The sequence below is a fragment of the Lithobates pipiens genome, unplaced genomic scaffold, assembly GCF_037356315.1.
Source record: "Lithobates pipiens isolate NorthernLeopardFrog02 unplaced genomic scaffold, aLitPip1_a1.2 Scaffold_8, whole genome shotgun sequence".
In the NCBI taxonomy this organism is placed as follows: Eukaryota; Metazoa; Chordata; class Amphibia; order Anura; family Ranidae; genus Lithobates; species Lithobates pipiens.
In genome coordinates, this window is record NW_027507903.1 from 561,450,990 (window position 1) to 561,456,989 (window position 6,000).

Here is a 6,000-nt window from a genome sequence, read left to right on the forward strand (position 1 = left end):
CATTCAGGAAAATGCAAAGCATTTTCCCAACAGTGGCGAGCAGCCAACCTTCCGTGTTGACAATACATCAGGCCGGCCACTCAGCACAGCACAGCACACTGGAGGCAATTGGAAATCACTGGAGCAGCGGTGTCTACTTTTCCAGCTTTCAGGGTCATCGGCCAGGTATGGTATATACATAGTCACATTGACCCAAGCTGGACCCATATAAATATGTATAAAACACCCATACCTAAAGTTTTTCTTTAACCCCTTGACACCGACACAAATATGTGGCCCCAATACACACTGCTTTTTTCCCCGTGGGGCCACACATTTGCGTATCTCCTTTTGTGGTGGGAGAGAACCAGCACAGAGACCCCGGGGTCTCACCGAAAGCCCTGTACTAATGTTTGGGGCCCGCAACATCAGATTCAGGGTCACATGATTGCTGCGATAGCCTCTGATTGGCTACCACAGTGATCAGTCACTGGGAAGCCTGCCCCCATGTTTTCTCTCTGTGAAAAGAGGAAAGAGATGCATCGTATTTCTTTTTCCTTACAGAAGGAGAAAAAATAAAGTGTAAAAAAAAAAAAAATACCTAGATGAAGGTTTGATCTAAATTAGTGGCAGGGTCAATATTTTTTTTGGACAGGAGTTTTTTTGTTTTTTTTTTTTTAAGCCTATAAAACACACTGATACTAATTAAAAAAAAGAAAGAAAAAAAAAAAAAAAAAAGAAAAATGTGCACTATTGTTTCTGGACTGTACTACGGGTACACACAACTTTTGGGTTGTTCTTTGGCGGTAGGTTATGGTAGTAGCAAGAAATATACAGCTATTTTTTAGGGTCAGTTTTCCTTACACAATACTAAATTTTTATTTAAATTTAGTATTATGTAAGGAAAACTAGCCCAAAATGGTACAACAAAAACATTTTTTTTTAAATGTAGCTGTATATTTCTTGCTACTACCATAACCTACCACCAAAGAACAACCCAAAATAAATTCTCCTGATGATTGTAGCGATGCCACATATGTGTATGTTAGTTGTTGTTTGTACCCGTAGTACAGCCAAGAAACAATAGTCGCGCATTTTTCTTAAAAAAAAAAAAAAAAAAAAAACACGAGATGTTCATTACCATTTGCCACCAAATGAAATTTGTCCTGGAAAAAAATAAAAAAAATAAAAAAACGTGGTATAATCCACCTGGATGCACAAAGTAGTTGTGACGATATACAGTTTTACTAACAAAAAATTGAAAAATTGTGCTTAGGCATTACCCTTAGGCACAAAGGGGTTAAATTTGCAACCCATTACCTCTGCTATTTCTTCCCCTATTCTTTTAAGAGCTGCCCCCAAGCTCAGATTAGTGTAGACCAGTGTTTCTCAGACTTTTTTTTTTTTTACAATTCAAGCCCCCTTTAACCACTTACTGACCATCCTATGTATGTATGTATGTATGTATGGATGGATGGATGGATGGATGGATGGATCATGGCTTTGACGTTATATCCCAGGGCAGAAATCTCCCATAACCCTGGTATATTTTCACACAGAGGGTGATAGTCTTTCAGATAAAAGTGGTCCCGGCTGCGGATTCGCCACGGGATTACTTTTATGAGCAGCAAAGAGATGCTGGAGTGAGGGGCAGGAAGTCAAGTGAGGGCAAGATGGCCCCCACTCAACTCTACGCCCTTGGAGGACCGGAGCAACGTCAAATATCACTTCAGCCCTTAAGGGCCCAATTTTTTTATTTACATGGAAAAGTAAAATTAAATTGCAGTTTGCCCGATCCAATTGCACAGGGGAGATTCCTGCGATCACACAGGGTTGGAGCCACTGTGAGAGGGGGCTGGGGGTGGGGCCCTGCGATTGCACAGGGGAGGATCTGCCGGGGGGGGGGCTCTTGCGATCGTACAGGGGAGGATCCTGCAATTGCACAGGGGAGGATCCGCTGTGGGGGGCTCTTGGGATCGCACAAGGCAGGATCCGCTGGAGGGGCTCTTGCGACCACACAGGGGTGGATCCTGCGATCGCACAGGGGAGGATCCGCCGAAGGGGCTCTTGCGATCGCACAGGGGAGGATCCGCCGGAGGGGCTCTTGCGATCGCACAGGGGAGGATCCGCCGGAGGGGCTCTTGCGATCGCACAGGGGAGGATCCTGCGATCGCACGGGGAGGATCCGCCGGAGGGGGGCTCTTGGGATCGCACAGGGGAGGATCCTGTGATTGCACAGAGGAGGATCCGCTGGAGGGCTCTTGCGATCGCACTGGGGAGGATCCGCTGGAGGGGCTCTTGCGATCGCACTGGGGAGGATCCTGCGATCGCACGGGGAGGATCCGCCGGAGGGGGGCTCTTGGGATCGCACAGGGGAGGATCCTGTGATCGCACTGGGGAGGATCCGCTGGAGGGGCTCTTGCGATCGCACTGGGGAGGATCCGCTGGAGGGGCTCTTGCGATCGCACTGGGGAGGATCCGCTGGAGGGGCTCTTGCGATCGCACTGGGGAGGATCCGCTGGAGGGGCTCTTGCGATCGCACTGGGGAGGATCCTGCAATTCCACAGGGGAGGATCCACTGGGGGGGGGGGGGCTCTTGCGATCGCACAGGGGAGGATCTGCCGGGGGGTGCTCTTGCAATCACACAGGGAAGGATTGCACAGGGGAGGATCCGCTGGAGGGGCTCTTGCGATCGCACTGGGGAGGATCCGCTGGAGGGGCTCTTGCGATCGCACTGGGGAGGATCCGCTGGAGGGGCTCTTGCGATCGCACTGGGGAGGTTCCGCTGGAGGGGCTCTTGCGATCGCACTGGGGAGGATCCGCTGGAGGGGCTCTTGCGATCGCACTGGGGAGGATCCTGCAATTCCACAGGGGAGGATCCACTGGGGGGGGGGGGGGGGCTCTTGCGATCGCACAGGGGAGGATCTGCCGGGGGGTGCTCTTGCAATCACACAGGGGAGGATTGCACAGGGGAGGATCCGCTGGGGGGGCTCTTGGGATCGCACAGAGGAGGATCCGCCGGAGGGGCTCTTGGGATCGCACAGAGGAGGATCCGCCGGAGGGGCTCTTGCGATCGCACAGAGGAGGATCCGCCGGAGGGGCTCTTGCGATCGCACTGGGGAGGATCCGCCGGAGGGGGGGGGGGGTTTGCGACCGCACAGGGGAGGATCCGCCGGGGAGGGTTTGCGACCGCACTGGGGAGGATCCGCCGGGGGGGTGGGGGGAGGGGGCTCTTGCGACCGCACAGGGGAGGAGCCGCCGGGGGGGAGGGGGCTCTTGCGACCGCACAGGGGAGGAGCCGCCGGGGGGGAGGGGGCTCTTGCGACCGCACAGGGGAGGAGCCGCCGGGGGGGAGGGGGCTCTTGCGACCGCACAGGGGAGGAGCCGCCGGGGGGGAGGGGGCTCTTGCGACCGCACAGGGGAGGAGCCGCCGGGGGGGAGGGGGCTCTTGCGACCGCACAGGGGAGGAGCCGCCGGGGGGGAGGGGGCTCTTGCGACCGCACAGGGGAGGAGCCGCCGGGGGGGAGGGGGCTCTTGCGACCGCACAGGGGAGGAGCCGCCGGGGGGGAGGGGGCTCTTGCGACCGCACAGGGGAGGAGCCGCCGGGGGGGAGGGGGCTCTTGCGTCCGCACAGGGGAGGAGCCGCCGGGGGGAGGGGGCTCTTGCGTCCGCACAGGGGAGGATCCGCCGGGGGGGGCTCTTGCGTCCGCACAGGGGAGGATCCGCCGGGGGGGGGCTCTTGCGTCCGCACAGGGGAGGATCCGCCGGGGGGGGCTCTTGCGTCCGCACAGGGGAGGATCCGCCGGGGGGGGGCTCTTGCGTCCGCACAGGGGAGGATCCGCCGGGGGGGGGCTCTTGCGTCCGCACAGGGGAGGATCCGCCGGGGGGGGGCTCTTGCGTCCGCACAGGGGAGGATCCGCCGGGGGGGGGCTCTTGCGTCCGCACAGGGGAGGATCCGCCGGGGGGGGCTCTTGCGTCCGCACAGGGGAGGATCCGCCGGGGGGGGCTCTTGCGTCCGCACAGGGGAGGATCCGCCGGGGGGGGCTCTTGCGTCCGCACAGGGGAGGATCCGCCGGGGGGGGCTCTTGCGTCCGCACAGGGGAGGATCCGCCGGGGGGGGCTCTTGCGTCCGCACAGGGGAGGATCCGCCGGGGGGGGCTCTTGCGTCCGCACAGGGGAGGATCCGCCGGGGGGGGCTCTTGCGTCCGCACAGGGGAGGATCCGCCGGGGGGGGCTCTTGCGTCCGCACAGGGAAGGATCCGCCGGGGGGGGGCTCTTGCGTCCGCACAGGGGAGGATCCGCCGGGGGGGGCTCTTGCGTCCGCACAGGGGAGGATCCGCCGGGGGGGGCTCTTGCGTCCGCACAGGGGAGGATCCGCCGGGGGGGGCTCTTGCGTCCGCACAGGGGAGGATCCGCCGGGGGGGGGCTCTTGCGTCCGCACAGGGGAGGATCCGCCGGGGGGGGGCTCTTGCGTCCGCACAGGGGAGGATCCGCCGGGGGGGGCTCTTGCGTCCGCACAGGGGAGGATCCGCCGGGGGGGGCTCTTGCGTCCGCACAGGGGAGGATCCGCCGGGGGGGGGCTCTTGCGTCCACACAGGGGAGGATCCTGGGATCGCACAGGGGAGGATCCTGGGATCGCACAGGGGAGGATCTGCTCAGTCTGCACACAATAGATCTGTGATGATCACACAGCAGCTGCACTTCACCCCTCCAGCTGTCAGACACACTGACCCCAGCAATGCGATGTCTCTGATGACAGCGGAGGGGCCCCTAAATGTTCATACATAGAGGGGGATGGGATTCTGATGACAGCGGAGGGGCCCCTGTAGGACACGGGGGGTGGGATCATGTCTCTGGTGACAGCGGAGGGGGCCCTAAATGTCATATACAGAGGGGGATGGGAATGTGATCACAGCGGAGGGGGCCCTGTGTGGGGGATGGGATCTGAGGGTCCCTGTAGGGGGATGGGATCTGAGGGCCCCTGTCTCGGTGAGATCCGAGAGATGTCAGGCCTGGTCCCCGCTGTCATGTGTCGGAGTAGAGCCCCCCCATCCAGGCCTCGCCCTCCCCTCACAGTCCCCTCTGACCCCCCCTCTCTGCCGCACCTCGGCCAGCCGCCCGGCCTCCCCCCGTCACCTGTAGGACCCGCAGGCCGCGGAGCCTCTTCCCTCCTCCTCTGCGATACCTCTAGGACCCCGCTCACCTGCTGGCCACGCCTCTACTGGCGTCATTCAACAAACGTCAGCCAATCCTCTTAGGAGCCCCGCCCAGCCGTCAGCGGCGGCCGCCAATCCGCTATGCTCTTCTTTCGCTTCGCAGCGGACTCCCCTTTCCGGCCGGTCGGTTCGGGCTGGTCCCTCCTCCTCCTCCTCGCTGGTCACCCGGGAGACGGTGAACGTGACGTCACGCCGGTCGCAAACCAATAGCAGGGCGTGGGAATCAGAGGGCTCCGCCCTTCGCCGCTCACTATTGGATGGGACCCATTGATTGATAGATAGAAAATGGGGCGGGACATGATATGTGTCATTGACTGGGACCCGCTCCACCGGAGACGTCACTGAGCTATTTATAGCTACATACACATCCCGCCTTTTAAAGGGGACGGCGCACCAGTCACGATCCGAGCTGTTGTTTAGGAGAGGAGAGCGCCGCTCGGTGTGCTGGGACTTGTAGTCCCTCAGGACTGTACAACATACAATGGAGATTATAAAGCTGTAGATGGATCCAGTCTTTATTCTAAATAGGCTGAAAGTCCCCCAGTGCTGGGAGGAGGAGAGCTCAGCTCTTTTCCTGCCAGAGACCATTTTTTATTTTGCACACGTGTTTAACCCCTTCAATGCCGGACATTTATACCCCCTTCCCATAGCTCCCAACTGTCCCTGATTTGGAGCAATGTCCCTCTTTCCTCCTAATTTGTCCCTCATTTTGGTCTCATCTATAGAGTTGTATATAAAATGCACTTTTTATCTATCAAAAAGTGTTTCCCAGCGCTAAACCTTTCATCTGATTTCTAAATTGCTG

The 6,000-nt window shown here is 58.9% G+C and overlaps 1 protein-coding gene across 3 annotated transcripts in view; it reads right to left on the reverse strand.

The window, feature by feature from the left end:
* Positions 1-5,344, reverse strand: part of LOC143960982 (cAMP-dependent protein kinase catalytic subunit alpha) — a 103,493-nt gene extending 98,149 nt beyond the window's left edge. Inside the window, exon 1 of one of the 3 annotated variants that reach the window (XM_077470069.1) lies at positions 5,183-5,344. The gene's annotated coding sequence lies outside the window, so the exon portion shown is untranslated. The other 2 variants (XM_077470068.1, XM_077470070.1) reach the window with 2 other exon arrangements.
* Positions 5,345-6,000: the final 656 nt, after the last annotated feature.